At 40.4% G+C, this 18,259-nt stretch overlaps 1 long non-coding RNA gene across 1 annotated transcript in view; it reads right to left on the bottom strand.

The window, feature by feature from the left end:
• Positions 1-2,407: 2,407 nt before the first annotated feature.
• Positions 2,408-18,259, bottom strand: part of LOC125483405 — a 23,064-nt gene continuing 7,212 nt past the window's right edge. Inside the window, exon 2 of the long non-coding RNA XR_007262363.1 lies at positions 2,408-3,230. This is a non-coding gene — a long non-coding RNA (uncharacterized LOC125483405). The remainder of the gene's footprint in view (positions 3,231-18,259) is intronic.

An 18,259-nucleotide genomic window follows, 5' to 3' on the forward strand; every position in this document is an offset into this window, starting at 1 on the left:
CATTTCTGCGGTCCAGGGTTTTCAGGTGAATTTTAAGGCTCTCCTTAGAGATACAACTAACAGAAACTTAAAATGATTAATTTGGTCTGTGATACAACCAGACTTTTGGATAGGGCCATCTTTTAGCATTTTTTAAATTAGTGCAAAACATGACAAATGTAATTGAACAGGAATTCATTTATGCTTGAAATTTCTTGATCTTGATCCTGCAGTGGATGATTTCAGTTATATTACAATGATAAAACTTAGATTCCAATGGAAGTTTCTTCCTAAGATATTCAAATTTGTGAAAGAAGTCCCTGGGGAGGGAAAAATAATTTACAAAAATCTATTACTCCTAGTTGAAAAAAAAGCTTTGCTGTTGCTTCTTACCAGCAAAATGCTAGTGAGAACATGCACCTCAACTTGTACTAGAGTCAAATGAACTGAACTTTCTACCTTATCTTTCTGGAAAGGGCAAATTAATTCACTGCACAATCTAGAAGTGACTTTTTTCTAAAAATTGAATAGCTTCAAAAACTGCCACAATATCTATATCTTTGAAGAGGTGCCAAATAGTAAATGGGGCAAAAGTAGTGGATGAGGTTTGTCTGGACTTTCAGAAAACTTTTGACAAGATACTACAGGCGAATCTATATTTGTGCAGATTAAATGTGTGATATTTGGGTAAGGAAAATTTCTGTGTATTTGAGAGCAGGGAGAAGTGCCCCACAGGTCTTTGTTGCAAAGCCAATGCTCTTTATTGTGTACAATTATAAGACTATATGTAGTGGTATTAAAACTTGCAAGTAATATTAAAACAGAAGGCATAATTAATTCTGGCTTAAAAAAACGCAAGAGGATACTGATAATTATGTGCACGGAAAGTTGTTAGACTTGGAACTTTGACTTCTGATGCTCCACAGATAGCACATGATGTGCTGAATAATTCCAGCTATTTTGATTTTATTGCAAAGCACATAAAATGTCACATCATATTAGTAAATCTATGAAAAAATATCTTGGTAGTGGCACGGTCGGACGGCTGTGTCCAGACTGTCAGAAATCCCTACCCTTCCTTCCAAATCACAAACATAGGGAGGTGTGAGAAAGGGTATTCTTTTCCTCAGCTTTACATATTCATATGAAACTGCACCACTGCCAACTGAAATTATATGTTTAAAGGTCACAGTGTAAAATAACCTCTCTGTTGGGCAGAATTCCACAAAACCAGTTATCTTTGTAAAAGTATCATCACAGCAAAATAATTGATTTATTGAAACATCTAGCTATTGATGTACAAAACCAAAGTTGCTGGAAAAGCTTAGCAGGTCTGGCAGCATCTGTGAAGAGTAAACAGAGTTAACGTTTTGGGTCCTGTAACCCTTAGAACCGGGAATTCTGAGGAAGGGTCACCGGACCCGAAAAGTTAACTCTTTTTTCCTTCACAGATGCTGTCAGACCCGCTGAGTTTTTCCAGCGACTTTGGTTTTGTTCCTGATTTACAGCATCCGCAGTTCTTTTGGTTTTTATTTAGCTATTGATGAAGGTAGATCCAGAGGCCTATTATACAAGTACAAGAATGGAAGTGCTCTTAAGGCAATTATCTTAATTACTTTTGATAGCCAACAGCATCATCTAGTTGCCCACAAAGCTTGGGCTGATAAGTGGTGAGTAATATCTGTGCTACACAATGCCAAGATTGACAAGAGGATCTGTCTCTTCTTGACATTCAATGCCATTACTGACACTGAAATCCCAACAATCAACATCCTGATATTTACCATTGAACAGAAACTGAAGTGGATAAGCCACAAAAATATTGTGGCTACAAGAGCAAGTCAGAAGGTGGGAAATCTGTGCCAAGTAATTAGCGTTCCAACTCTGCAAAGCCCATGCACAAAGTTCAAGTCAAGGGTGTGATGAAATATACTCCACCTACCTGCACAGATGTAGGTTCAGCAACATTCAAATTTAACACAATCCAGTACAAAGCAGTCTGCACTCCATCCACCTCCTTTGACATTTATTTTGTTCAGTACCAACACACAGTAGTAGCATTGTGTGCCATTTCAAGATGCATTGTGACAACTCAACGAGACTCCTTTGACGGCATCTTCCAAACTGAACCTCTGCTATTTAGTGACAAGTACATAGAAGAATCACCATTTGTAAGTTGCCCTGCAAACCACACACCATCCTGAATTAGAACTATATTGCCATTCCTTCATTGTCACCAGGCCAAAATCCTGTATTTCCCTTCCCAACAGCACAGTGCATCCCTACATTATATAGGCTGCAGTGGGTCAAGATGGTGGCTCCCTGCACCTTTTCTCGAACAATAGTGCCAACGACAACCTCAACCTGTGAAAGGATAAAATGTCTAAAATAGTTTGCTATTTCAGAACGTTCAATCATGCAGCACAAGTATGAACATTTTGATTTTATTCTAAAAATAAACATTTACAATTTATAATCATTGTATTTCAAGTGATATGCATCCAAAACAAGAATGGATTATCCTTTGGCAAGAGTGGTGAAGTTCATCCTAAAAATGTGTTTAAAACAAGACTACTGTACAGACAATGCAACAAAATGGCCTCAGACAATTTTTTTGAATTACAGCATTAGTTAAGTTACACTTAATTTCTGCACAGGATACAAGAAATGCTTCCAAATTCTTTTAAAGGGCAAACAAAAATGTCCCAGCAAATGCTTCAAAGGCACATACAAGAGAAATGAGCATGTGTATACTATACCACTGGGTAACAATACTCTTAAAAACACGTTAAGACCAGAAAACATGGAATTAAATTTGGACAGATGTTTCCATAATTGAGAGGCGTTTAATCCTGGATGGATTTACTCAATTTTAATCAATTACAGTGGAGATGAAATTTCTTCATAAAATGCTCTGTAATATTTCTTTCACGCAATGGTTGGTCGCGTGGCCACGTAAACAAACAAAACAATTAACAGGACAACTACAGCTAATGTGGGAAACACTATGGTGGTAATCTGACTGCGAGCCTCTTGCATGGCTTGCCTTCTTTCCTTTTTGTCTTTTGAAGTTTCTTTTCTTGGTTTTCCTTTCAGCTGCCTCATTTTGATTGTTGTAAAGAAAACAATAAGATTCACAACGTTCTTTTTACTTGACTTTCAGAAACTAGATGGTTGTTTCAGTTCTCTTCTTGATTTATACTGTTTATCCAGTGTTAAACATTCAATTTTTTCATTTGATCGTCACTGTTCTGTAAAATAAACAATGGTACATTTTACAGAATTATCTGGCTATATCATGCACAATGAAAAAATTTGGTGCCTGTGTGAAGTTGCTGAAAAGTGAAAGACAAAATTAATTGTTTCCCATTAGTAGCCATGGAAGTTACTGTTATTGAGATTACAGCTACAGTATATTACCTTGTGCAATATAGAATTCTTCTGACATGGCTCAATGTGTGTGTACTGGTCAGAAGAATCAACATTAATTTCGAACAAAAAATACATTTTTTTAGTATTTACTGCATAAATAAGATTCTAAGAAATTTCACAAACACAATTAAATGAGTTAAAGGCAACACATTTGCACAACAAATTGTAACATCTTTAACACTTCTCTCGTTATTTGCGCAACACTCTTAAATAACTGCAAATGGCCAAGTATTTAATAAAAAGATTTTGACAACTCAAGATTGTTCAGAATGTTAGTATAAGTTTGGAAATATCTTTTAATTTGCATTGTCTGCTAAACCTAGCCACCAGCAAAGCTCTATGGTCTCTAATGCAGCATAGAACTGGGATACCAGAAGAACAAAAGAATGATAAAAATCAAGTTCATAAAAATCAACTATCACCATCCCTGGATATGTACTGTCCTACCAGCAGGCCAGATCCAGAAGTGGTGGCACAGTAGTATACAGTCAGGATAGAGTTGCTCTGGGAGTCTCAACATTCATGCCAGACCTCATGAAGTCTCATGGCATCAAGTTAAACATAGGCAAGGAAACCACCTGCTGATTACAACCACCATCCTCCTTCTGCTGATGAATCATGTTGAACAACACTTGGAGGAAGCACTAAGGGTGGCAAGGGCACAAAATGTACTTACTGGGGATTTCAATGTCTACCACCAAGAGTAGCTCAAATCAGCACTACTGATTGAGCTGGTCGGTTCGTAAAAGACATAGCTGCTAGACTGGGTCTGTGGCAGGTGGTGAGGGAACCAATAAGAGGGAAAAATATACTTGGCCTCATCCTTACCAATCGCTGGCTGCAGATGCATCTGCCCATGACAGTACGCTAAGTGTAACCACCACACAGTTCTTGAGGAGATGAAGTCCCACCTTCACAGTAACAATACCCTCCATCGTGGTGTGTGGCACTATCACTGTGTTAAATGGGGCAGACTTCCAACAGACCTTGCAACTCAAGACTGGGAATCCATGAGGCTCTATAGGCCACCAACAACAACAGAACCGTACTCAAACACTATCTGCAACCTCATTGCCAACATGTCTCCCATTCAACATTGATAAGTCAGGGTTAAACACTGGTTTATTGGACATTGCAGGAGGGCATGCAGGGAGCAGCACCAGGCATACCTAAAACTGAGGTATCAACCTGATGAAGCTACCAAACAGGACTACTTGTGTGTGAAACAGAATAAGCAGCAAGTAATAGGCAATGCTAAGCAATCCCACAACCAAGCTCTGCAATCCTGCCACAGTCGTGAAAGGTGGTGGACAGTTAAACAAATGAAGGAGGCAGCTCCACAAATGTACCCATCCTCAACAACGGAACAGCCCAGCACATCAGTGCAAAACACAAGGCCGAAGCATTCACAGCAATCTTCACCCAGTCATGCTGAGTGCATGATTCATCTCAGGCTCCTCCAGTGGTCCCCAGCATGACAAATACCAGCCTTCAGCCAATTCAATTCATTCCACATGATATCAAGAACTGTTGGAGGTACTGGATACTGCAAAGGTTACGGACCCTGACAACATTCTGGCAATAATATTGAAGGCATATACTCTAGAACTTGTCGGTCCCCCAGCCAAGCTCACCCAGCACACCTACAACACCGGCGTCTAACAGATGATGCGGAAACCTGCCTCGGTATATCCACGGACAAAACAGCTGAATTCTAGAGGTGAGAGTGATGGCTCTTGACATCAAGGCCTCGTTTGACCAAGTGTGGCATCAAGGAGCCCTAACAAAACTGGAATCAATGGGTATCAAGAGTCAAACACTCCGGTTGGAGTCAGACCTGGAACGTAGGAAGATGGTTGTGGTGGTTGTTGTTGGAAATGAGTCAACAAACTCAACCCTCAAATGCGACAAGACCTGGGCAACATTCACATTTGATTTCTCAAGAAGGGTCCCAACCTGAAACGTCAGCTTTCCTGTTCCTCTGATGCTGCCTGGCCTGCTGCGTTCCTCCAGCTCCACACTGGGTTATCTCTGACTCCAGCATCAGCAGATTCATATTTGGCTGACAAATGGCAAGTAACATTCATGCCACACAAATGCCAGGCAATGACCATTTCCAATGAGAGAAAATCTAACCACAGCCCTTGACATTTAGTGATGTTACCATCACTAAATCCCCCACTATCAATATCCCATGGCTTACCATTGACCAGAAACTCGACTGGTCTTGATATATACATACAGTGGCTGGAAGAGCAGGCCAGAGGCTAGGAATACTCCGAGTAGCTCAACTCCAATCCACCATTGATGGAATATTATGGATGAGAGCAACTCCAACAAAATTCAAGAAGCTTGACATGATCCAAGATAAAGCAGCTGCTTGATTTGCATCGAATTGACAAGCTTTGTCTCCCTCCCCCACCAATGTTCAGTAGCAGCAGTATGCACCATCTATAGGTTGCACTGCAGAAATTCACCAAAAATCCTTAGACAGCATCTTCTAAACCCAAAACCACTTCCATCTAGAAGGACGTGGACAGCAGACACATGGGAACATCACCATCTGTATGCTCCCCTCCAAGCAACTCATTATCCTGACTTGGAAGTGAAATTGCCGTTCCTTCACTATTGTTGTGTCAAAATCCTGGAATTCCTTCCCTGTGGGTCTACCTACAGTGCCTGAAGAAGGCAGCTCACTGCCACCACCACCATCTCAAAGATAACTAGGGACAGTCAATTAACGATTGTCCAGCCAGCAACACCCCTGTCCCATGTTAGTTAGTCTATTGGAGCTATGCTGATGTCAAGTGACTAACAACAGAATTTGGAAAAATAAATTGGATAACCATAATTGGTTATATAAAAACTATTAGCAAACTTGAAAAGGCTTGGAAAAGACTTACAAGGATGTTGCCAGAGATGGTGGGTTTGAGCTATAGGGAGAGGCTGAATAGGCTGGGGCTATTTTCCCCAGAGTACTGGATTATAAAATCATGAAGGGCACACATAGGGTGAATAGCCAAGGTCTTTTTCCCAGGGTAGGGGAATCCAAAACTGGAAGGCATAGGTTTAAGATGAGAGGGGAAGGATTTAAAAGGGACCTCAGGGGCAACATTTTCATGCAGAGAGTGGTGCATTTGTAGAATGAACTGCTACAGGTAGTGGAGGAGGCTGGTACAATTACAACATTTAAAAAGGTATCTAGATGGGTATGTGAATAGAGAGGGTTGAGAGGAATATGGGCCAAATGCTGGCAAATGGGACTAGATTAATTTAGGTCATCTGGTCTGCATGGACGAGTTGGACCAAAAGGTCTGTCTCCATGCTGTACAACTCTGACTCTACGGTGAGCAATAATGTAAATGAACAATGGAAAACATTTTAAATAGTATTTTTAAAAATTCAGGTAAAATACGTTCCTAAAATAAATTCCTATATAATTAAAAGAAACTGATAAACTTAAATTTTAATACAGTCAAGGTGAAGCTAGATAAACATTTGGAGGGAGAACAGAATACCATGATAGATCTGGATGAGCAACGAAAGGCCCAAGTGGAGCATAAATGCAAGCATGGACTAATTAGTTGCACTAAAAAGCCCTTTTCTGTGCCATATATCCTACATAAGCTTCTCCACAGAGTCCTATGGACTCGGACTTCTGTGAGAAGTACAGTAAATAAGGCAGTAGCAGCATAAACAATCTAAACTGAATTACACACAAATTCGGATATGGGAACAGGTTATTTGCACCAACCAATCTTTGTCCCCAGAGCTATCTTCCATTATATGCCATTGGAAAAATAATCAAGACTGGCACTAATAGTTGACGGGTGGGTACAAAAAGATATGACTTTTTTAAAGCCAAATGTGCAAAAACAAAACCAAAAAGCTGCAAATGTTGGAAATTAGAAACAAAAACAGAAATTGTTAGGAAAACTCAGCAGGTCTGGCAGCACCTGTAGAGAGAAAGCAGAATTAAAGTTTCGGGTTCAGTTCTGAAGAAGAAAGTGCTTTAAGATAACCTTCCTGGAAGCTAAACAGGTATAATAATTTACATCCAAACCATTGGATTAGAGATCTCATGTTCTATTCTCAGTTTATATGGGGTTATGCAACCTTAACTAGGGCATCAGCAGTAGTACTATAGTACACATGCATAGCCCTAGCTACAGAAGGGAAAAATCATCCATGACATTCATGTAATTACTTTTACGGTGAGTGTGTGTATATATGTGATAATGGGAGATCTTAGAACCGGCTGCAGTAATATTCTAACCTGTTGATCATCGCTATCAAAGCTCATAGATGAAGAACCACTTATGCATGAGACAGGGAATGTACAGGCATCCGTGAACCAAGTAAGTTCATACTTTCACCAACCAGTAGTGGAACAGGTCGGAATTCAACCCAGGCCTCGTAGCTCAGAGGTAGGGACAGTACCATTGAATAGGAGCTCCTCCCACCCCAAGAATCAAAACCTTCAGGGACAAAAGGGCAGAAGTTAGAAATATATCTCCGCAGCTCCTTAATAAGGTTAAAAGTATTCTATAGGAAGTTTATAAATGAAGTAGGAATCAATTACAATTAAATTCACCTCTTACTAACTTCTCTATGTTACAATGAATCAATTTGCAGTTCCTACAGCAGCCAACATTGTACTGTACACTACACTGATTATCCACACAAGCAGAAATAAATCTGCAAGTCGAAGGTAATTTACAGGACTGAAGTCTTGATGCACGTCATCTACAAGATTTATGACAAGCCTAAATGTGCATCATTTGAGCATTGATCTATTATAATTCATCTTAGTTCATCCACAAAGGATAAAAGAAGAAATAACTTCTATTGGGCAGGTTTTAATAAATTGCATAGGAGCTTCTTCCTTGGATTTCAATCTGATGGGAAATTTAAAGCTGGATAAAACCATATTAAGTTTTATCACTACGTATAGCCTTCTGGGTCATATTTTAGATAAACAGCTAATGCATCCATGCAACTGCCCCTATCTCCAAATAAACCCAAGCTAAAATTTTGCGTTTTGGATTTCACGAACAAGACACTTTCTGCTTCAAGGTTATGTATATTTTCACCTCAAGTGATATTAGTCTGGGGCTTTACTTTACCCTGCATTTTTGAACTAGAGTTCAGACCTCCATCATGACATGTAATGCACACAGGAAAACTGACTAGCTCCTAATTCAGATAGGCTTGGAGTTCTTTTCATTTTTTTTGTATTTAACAAATATGACAAACTGAAACTAATTCAAACAGAAATTGAACAAATAAAAATACAAATATTATTCCCTTGCTGTACTGAAAATTATCACATCTATTTAATTGCTCAAAATCTTCAAAATGTTCAGTTTAGTGGATTGGAGAAAAGCCAGAAAGAGCTGAAGACAGCCATCATCTCATGCTGTGACGAAAACATCAGCTACAAGACCAAAAAACACCAACATGAGAGCAATCACGTCATCCAAGACCTCATCGAGAACGAGAGGAAAGCTCTCTGTACCTGGCAAAACAACATCACCTGCGAGGCAAAAAGAAGAATTCATGAAATAGCAAATGCGGAGTTACATAGAAGAACTACAGACATCAAGAACCAAAGGTGTGCTGAGAAAGCTAAGGAGCTGCAAACTTCCTGCTTACAAGCACAGTACCCATGGTTTCTTCAGTGCCTTGGAGGCACTATTCAAATCCAACACCCTTGGCCCAAGACAAAGGAAGAACAAGATACAACATCAGCTTCCAATGGACAGAACACTTCAAAGGAATTCCTAAACCTTGAGTCAATCATTAACAAGGATGTAATTATGGAAGGGCCCCAACTTCGCATCAAAGATGATCTTAAGACTCCTACCTAGTCTGACAGAAGTTGAAGCCTCTACTGGAGGCAAACAAGGCTCAAATCTTTTATACCGACCTGCCCCAAGTTAAGAACTGGTCCATCCTTCCATTGAGATCAATGGAGAAATCCTTCCAAACATGGCTTCCCCAGCTGGGAAGTTACCTCTCATCTAAGGCTGACATCAATGTGGAGATTCAACATCACATCCAATCTTTGAGCAGAGCCTTCAGATGCCTAAGGATGTGAGTCTTCAACAACATAATAGCTGTGCTAATTCAAAGATCCTTCCATATAAGGCAGTCATCTGTCCAACTCTTCTCTACAGTTCTGAAACATGGACTACAGACACACCCCACCTCAAAACTCTTGAGAAGGACCACCAATGCTGTTTCAAACAGAATTTCCACATCAGGTGAGGACTGGCGTACAAATATCAGCGCCCTTGAATCAGCTCACAGCATGAGTATTGAAGCCAATATCATCTGAAAGCAACTCCACTGAGTCAACCATGTGCTGAGGACCGGAGTTCCGATGACCAAAGCAAGTCTTCTTCACCCAGCTCGAGGAAGGCACTCAAATGAGAGGGTTACAAAGAAAGCATTTCAAAAACTCGCTGAAGGTTCCCCCCAAAAAACGCAAAATAGATATCAACGCATAGGAGACCCTGGTTCAGAAGAAACCAAAAAGGCAGCAACTCCTGTATGAAGTGACACAATTCTTTGAGAATACCCAGTGGCAACAGGAAGTACAGAAAAGGGACCAGTAAAAGGAATGTCAATGATCTTGAAGCTATTTGACCTCCCAGAAACACCTGCCGAATGAAAGGTCAGAGATCTGGTACGAGAGGTAGGCTCATCAGCCATGCAAGGACCCACAGAACCCATGAGCAGTGACAAAGGATTTCCTGGTTGGACAATTGTACTCATTAGAATCATAGAATCCCTACAGCGTGGAAACAGGCCTTTCGGCCCAACAAGTCCACATCGACCATCAGAGCATCCCCCCCAAGACCCATCCCCCTATAACCTACCTAATCTACACATCCCTGAACACTACGGGCAATTTAGCATGCCCAATCCACCTAGCCTGCACATCTTTGGACTGTGGGAGGAAGCCAGAGCACCCAGAGGAAACCCATGCAGACAATGCGCAAGCTCCACACAGACAATCGCCCGAGGGTGGAATCGAACCCGGATACCTGGCGCTGTGAGGCAGCAGTGCTAACCACGGAGCCACCGTGCCACGAGTGCTTGTCAACGCTACACCCATACTTCTTTGCTCTATTTCAATGAGGGGCGCATTTAGTAATTAATGATAAAAGTAGAGAATGTAGTAGTTTCAACAGAATATGATGCAAAGTTACACACAGTAACCACATGGATTTAATTTCTTAACCTAGATCATAAAACTGGGGTGAAGACATGATCATATGGTCTAATGGATAAGATGTCTGACTTCAGCATTAAAGGTTGCAGGTTTGTGTGCTGTTGCAATCATTTGGGGGCCCTCCTGCAGGAGTGATCGAAGCCTGGGTTCAAGTCCCACGTGCTCAAGAGATGTGCAATAATATCTCTGATCAGGTTGATCAGAAAAACAGGCTAAATATAAAAAAAAACAAATTAAAACAAACATCAAACTTTTTAACAGTCTATTGATCCAGAGTCTGGATCAAAAAGCAGGCTTACAACTAAAGAAAGATAAGAACCTGTGGAAATGCCAATGTGGGAACGGTCAGATGTTTAAAATTTCAACAGGAACTTCCCTGTCACGTATCTCGGAGTCTGAACTAGAGTTAGAGGTTTGGGAGAAATTCATTGTCCTTAGCTGGATAACTACCTAAGACATTTATATAGTACAAACCTAGTTCAACAGTTAGATAACTAAACATCCAACCACCACCAACACCACCTCCAACCGCCCAGATACCTAAAATTACACCCCCACTACCCTCAACAAAACTATCCGTCACCAAAGCTACTGTACAGCTGCTGAGCTAACTACATCAGCAATCGAACTGATCAAACACCACCCCAAACCAATTGCCACTCCCTGCTACAACCACAAAGCTACCGATCCAATCACCTCTATGTTGGTTTACAATGTGGGGTTTGCAAGTGGAAAACACATAAAACGCAATAAAAGTTTAAACTAAGTAGCATCTTCAATTTTTCATGGTCTTATTTGGGTAAGAGTATTTAATGCTCTAAGATTCCCCCTAACCACATATTTAAATTATAACAGTTCTTAAAAGCTTCTCCTCAAATGTGAAATGTTAAACTTCTAGAAGTTGCCGTTTGCAATCCCTACCATTTTGAATTAAGTTCATTTAAATCCACATTTAAAATGCATTATTCACAGTTCATAGAATCCCTACAGTGTGGAAACAGGCCCTTTGACCCAACAAGTCCACACCGACCCTCAGAGCATCCCACCCAGACCCATCCCCCTATAACCCACCGAATCCACTCATCCCTGAACACTATGGGAAAATTTAGCATGGCTAATCCACCTAGCCTGCACATCTTTGGACTGTGGGAGGAAACCAGAGCACCCGGAGGAAACCCACGCAGATACAGGGAGAATGTGCAAACTCCACACAGACGGACAGTCGACCGAGGGTGGAATCAAACCCAGGACCCCGGCGCTGTGAGGCACCGTGCCGCCCCTGAACTGTAAAAATCTCCTCTTCGGTCATTCTCACTCACTGGTAGTTTCCTGTAAATTTCATAAAAGCCTTGCCTAATACCTTACCAAAACGAAAGGTCATACTATCACTTCTGAAGTTAACAGAAAATGTTGATAAGTTCATGCATTGCTGTTTTGGTAATTTATTAATAAAAACTAATTACCATAATTAAAAGAACTTGCATTCATCCAGCACCTTTCAGGGGTTTTTTAAGCACTTTATAATTGCTGTAGCATTTCTGAAGTTAGAGTTATGATTATAATTGGAAAAATGCTCAAAATGTGGCAGCTCTGAAGATAATGATCTTAGTAAGCTGGGCTGCTTGTTCTGGGAATTCTCAGACTTCTTTCAGAAAACCTTGTTACAGACATTTTAAAATTTGTCATTGTTAAGATAAACTTAATTTAATATTGTTTTTGTCATGATTTGCAACTTCCATAACTAAATTTTATACACAAAAAAAATGCTTGAACCAATTTCATTGTCCCTTTTAATATCTAATGACTAATGATATTGGAAATTGTTGCTTGGTAGCCATTATTCCTGTTTGTTGTATGCTGATTTGTTTGTTCTTATTCGCTGTAGCGTCATAAAGTCCTACAGTACAGAGACAGGCTCTTCAGCTCAAACGGGTCCACGCCAACCAAAATGTCCATCCACACTAACCCCATTTTCCTGCACTTAGCCCATTTCCTTCTAAACCTTTCCTATCCATGTATTTGTCCAAATGCATTTTAAAAGTTGTTAATGTATCCGCCTCAAACACTTCTGCTGGCAGTTCATTCCATATGCACACACCTTCAGTGTAAAAAAGTTGACCCTCCAGTTCCTATGTATCCTTTCCCCTCTTATGTTAAACTAATGCCCTCTAGTCCTCGATTCCCCAACCCTGGGAAAAAGACTGAGTGCATTCATCCTATCCATGTCTCTAATGATCTTATACACTTCTTTAAGATCTCCCCTCAGTCTCCTACGTGCAAAAGAAAAAAAGTCCTAGCTTGTCCAACCTCTCCCTATAATTCAGTCCCTTGAGTCCTGGCAACATCCTTGTAAATTTCTTCTGCATTCTTTCCGGTTTAATAACATCTTCTCTATAGCAAAGTGACCAAAACTGAACACAATACTCCAAGTGCAGCCTCACCAACGTCCTGTACAACTGCAACATACTTCCCAACTTCTCGACTCAATGCCCTGACTGATAAAGTCCAGTATGCCAAACACCTTCTTCACTGCCCTGTCTACCCGTGACTCTGCTTTCAGAGAACCATGCACCGGAACCCCAAGGTTTCTCTGTTCTACTACACTCCTTATGACCCTATCATTCACAATGAAACTCCCACCTTAGTTTGACTTTCCAAAATGCAACACCTTACACTTATCTATATTAAACTCCATTTGCCATTTCTCGGCCCACTTCCCCACCTGATCAAGATCCTGCTGCAATTTCTGACAACCTTCCTCACTGTCCACAATACCGCCTATTTTAGTGTCATCCACAAACCTCTAATCATGCCTTGTACGTTCTCATCCAAATCATTGATTATATATAACCAGCACCAGCTGGCCCAACACTGACCTGAGGCACACCACTAGTCACAGGCCTCCAGTGCAACAAGCATCCTTCCACTATTACTCTCTGCTTCCTACCATCAAGCCAACTGTGGATCCAATTTGCCAGTTCTCCATGGATTCCAAGCGATCTAACCTTCCAGAGCAGCCTACCATGTGGAACCTTAACAAAGGCTTTACTGAAATCCATGTAAAATACATCTATCGCCCTGGTCTCAACCACCTTCCTGGTCACTTCAAAGAACTGGAACAAATTTGTGAGGCATGATCTCCCACGCACAAAGCCACGCTGACTATTCCTCATCAAACCCTGTCTTTGTAAATGCATTTTTATCTTATCCCTCAGAATCTTAAGTAACTTACCTATCACAGATGTTAAGCTTACTGTTTTTTTAACTCCCAGGTTTTTCTTTGCAGCCCTTCTTGAATAAGGGCACAGTATTTGCTACCCTCCAGTCTTCTGGGATCTTACCCGTGGCTAACGATAATGCATATATATCAGCCGGGCCCCTGCAAATTCTTCTCTAGCTTCTTGCAGGGTTCTTCGATATGTCTGATCAGCACCAGGAAATTTATCCACCTTCATACATTCTAATACATGCAACACCACCTCTACTGTGATACAGACTGTCCCCAAGATAATGCCACTAACTTCCCAAAGTCTTTATGTCTTTCTCCATGGTAAACACAGAGGAGAAATATTCATTGAGAACCTCACCCATCTCCCGCAGTTCCACACATACATGTCCACTTTGGTCCTTGAGGTGTCCTATTCCCTCTCTAGTTATTCTTTTTCCTTTAATATATTTAAAAGAATCTCTTTGGATTCAACTTAATCTTCTCAGCCAAAATTATCTCATGTCTCCTTTTCGCCCTCCTGATTTCCTTCTTCACTGAACTCCTGTATCCCCTACATACTTCCAGGGATTCTCTTGATCCCAGCTGCCTGTACCTGAACGATGCCTCCTCCTTTTTTCTGGTCAAAACCTCAATATCTCTTGTAATTTATCATTGTTCTGTGACTTCAAAATTGAAGTCAATTATGTGCATATGTGCAATATGCAAACTGCTATGCAACATAAAAATGGTAAGTAAAACTGCATACTAAATAACAAGGCTTCCGAAGTGCAGTTTAGAACCGAATTGTGGTTGGTGAGCTGAAATTTTTGGATGGCAAGCTCTGAGACACCAATAGCTGCTGTGGAACTCTGACTGGGTTATGACAGGTGTACCTCTGCTCCTACATGCACCTACTCTCTCAGTACACAGACGGACTGCATCAATTTTCAAACCTCAAAATGGTGTATAATGGGAAAATTCCTGAGAAGTAATTCTGAATGTATTAATATACACAGAAACCAGATTCAATATAAATAAAATTATCACCTGACTGGAAAATAATTATACTTCTAATTTCAGTAACTTAAATATTATTTTCAATTAGCATTATTTTATGTTGCAATATGACTGAGTAGTGCAGCTTCTGCTAAAGGCTGCAATGTCATTTGAGTACTAGAATATATTGCAATGCTATTACTCACTCTCAGCCATGTAGGAGTTCAAGCAATTTACACAGTAGTGCAATGGGATTCAGTTTCTTATTTGGTCTTCAAATTGACAATGAAATGCTGCCTACCCAAGATTGAAAAAAAAAAGGAGGCCTGTAATTAGCATTCAAAGATGCCCACTAAATAAAAACAAAACAGGACTGTTTCAATTTACCACCCATGAGCACAAGATAGGAATGCAAGGAGCTGCACTTCAAGTGTTCTGGCAGCTGAACTTTCAGCAGGTCAAATTCAGAACTAAAATCCTTAATAAATCACACTGAAAATAGTCAAAGAGTCAGCAATTACCACTTTAGCTTTACGTATTAATCTCACTAAAATAATAGCTATGTATGTTATAGGACATTGTATATTAAGTGTAGTTCCTGGTCAAGCACTGAAAATTACTGATGGAACTGTAACTCACAGATTTATTATATTGTGATACACTTATCCAAATATGGATTATTCCAAGGTTGTATTTCCATACCTTTTTTTAAAAAAACTCACAATGGAAATTCACAGAACAAGATTAAACTATCTAGATTTTAATTACCGAACATTTCAAAATTTTGAAAATAAATCCCTTTCTAAAGACCTGACAAGAATTTTGCCAGAGAGATGACTTGATAGAGGTGTTCAAAATGATCAGAGGTGTAGATAGAGTAGACAGCAGAGACTTTTTCCTAGGGTGGAGGTAGCTTTTACGAGGGGACCTAGTTTTAAAGTGAAAGGAGGTAGATATCGGGGAGACGTCAGAGGTAGGTTCTTTACTCAGAGAGTTGTAGGGGCGTGGAATGCATTGCCGGAGAGGGTAGTGGAGTCGGCCTCATTAGGGGCATTTAAGCGGCTATTAGATAGGCATATGGATGATAGTATAAAGGTAGCGATGGCGGTTAGATAGACCTTAGGTTTCGTGTAAAAGTTCGGCACAACATCGTGGGCCGAAGGGCCTGTACTGTGCTGTACTGTTCTATGTTCTAAACATGGATATTGAGATAATGTCACGATTCCACTGGTTTTCAGGATTGAAATAACACCTCACAAAAGCACACTGCCTAAGTGAATGACAATGTAGCAGTCCTGGCAATGCCTGATGAGAGAACACCACAATGAACTTCCCCCCAAGAAAGGATGGTGCCAATTAAAATAAGGGGGAAGCTGATAAAATATCTTTTTAAATGATGAAGCAAATAAGCTAACAAGTTCCTTACTTTCTCATGTCCTACGGCCACATCTATCATTCAACTAACAACCTCTACAGCAACACAAAACAATCAAGATACTAAATGCAGAAAATTACAAGCTATTGTCATGACGCTACTGCTAGTGCCAGAAAAAAATAAAAACAAATTCTCTCCACACTTCATATTTTGTGCGTGACGTCATATTGCCATAATTTGTGTTCAACACAACCTTGGTGCGAGATGAGACTATATTATACCTCAATATTATTACTTGTCATAAAATCTAAACAGTTTATGTATTTGATTCTTCTGTGCTTCTACTAAATGTGATGCATTTAATACCTCCTTGCTATTGCTGTTGAATTTACACTTTCCTTCTATTAGACTTGGTTCTATTAAAAGGGTGGCACGGTGGCTCAGTGGTTAGCACTGCTTATCTCACAGTGGCCGGGACCCGGGTTCAATTCCACCCTTGGGCAACTGACTGAATGGAGTTTGCACATTCCTCCTGTGCTGTGTGGGTTTCCTTTGGGTGCCCTGGTTTCCTCTCTCAGTTCAAACAATGTGCAGGTTAGGCGGATTAGCCATGAGAAATCGAGTGTTACAGGGATCGGCTGAATGGCCTGCTTCCACACTGTGGGGATTCTATGATTCTACGAGTGTTCAAATTCAAAGACACAAAGGTTTAGTAAATCTCATATCTACAAACATTAAGGCCTTTCTACAATCATAGAATCACTACTTACCTTCAAACACAAAAACAAAACTATTGTGCCTGGGTATTAGAGGAAGATAATCCACTGTTGTGTTTTTAATATATATTAGATCGATGACACCATCTTTCCAACGTTTGCAGGTCATTATTGTTTCTAAGGAAGATCCATCCCAGCCACTCTCCATCACTAATGCCATTAATTCACACACATTGGAAGTGACATTATCTCTCTTGTCTTTTCACAATTACCAATGTTTATACCTACAAAAAGCCTTCTGGCGACTCCAACAGTGTCAATAAGTACCACTTTGTATCCTTCTTTTGACAAACCCAATTAGGCAGTTTGCTTGAAAGGGGCGCAATCTCCCCAACTGAACAAAAGTAAAGACTTTAAAAGGAAATTAATGACAATCTCATGCTGACTATGCATTCCAGCCTCTGTGGTGCCTGTTGGTGGCGATCAAGTGCCAGCTCTCCAGGGACATCTGGTCACATGCACAGCTGCAGAAGTGAGATCCAACCATGGGAAGCCTTCTGAAAGCATGAGTGTTAAACCTAAGAAAGAAAGTTGGTCCAGATCAAGTTTCAGTGGGTCTCAATTGGATTTGATTTATTATTGTCACACGTACCAATATACAGTGTAAAGTACAGTACGGCACGCTAACCAGTCAAATTATACCTTACATAAGTGCATCAGGGTAATAGAACAGAATGCAGAATACAGTGCTAAAGGTACAAAGAACGTGCACAGCAAGATCAACTCTAATATATCAGAGATCCGTTCATAAGTCTGATAACAATGGGGAAGAAGCTGTTCCCGGGACTCTCGGCCAGACGTGGTGATCTCTGTGCTCAGCGTGGTCTCAACGGGGAAATCCGGTCTTGAGGTGATTCCTGAAAATGTGGTCCCACTGTGGCTAAGCACTTAAGAAAGACTGTAACGTTTGAACTTTCAGCTTTATTTATTTTCCACTTAAAACTAAGAAGGTTTCACTGTAGTATAGTTACTGCAATGTTTAACTTTTAACTTTGTTCTTAAGTTCTGTACCTGGGTATCTGTACCCAAGATGACACCCTATGCGGCAATACTATACACCTTTTCAATGTACTCCTGCACTTTTGTACTTGAGTAAATGGTGACAATAAAAATCAAAGTCAGAAGTCACATGGCACCAGGTTAAAAGTCCAACAGGTTTATTTGAAATCACAAGCTTTCGAAGCACAGCCCCTTTGTCACTTTCACCTGACGAAGGGGCTGTGCTCCAAAAGCTTGTGATTTCAAATAAACCT

The sequence above is a fragment of the Rhincodon typus genome, chromosome 6 (genome assembly GCF_021869965.1).
Source record: "Rhincodon typus isolate 14 chromosome 6, sRhiTyp1.1, whole genome shotgun sequence".
In the NCBI taxonomy this organism is placed as follows: Eukaryota; Metazoa; Chordata; class Chondrichthyes; order Orectolobiformes; family Rhincodontidae; genus Rhincodon; species Rhincodon typus.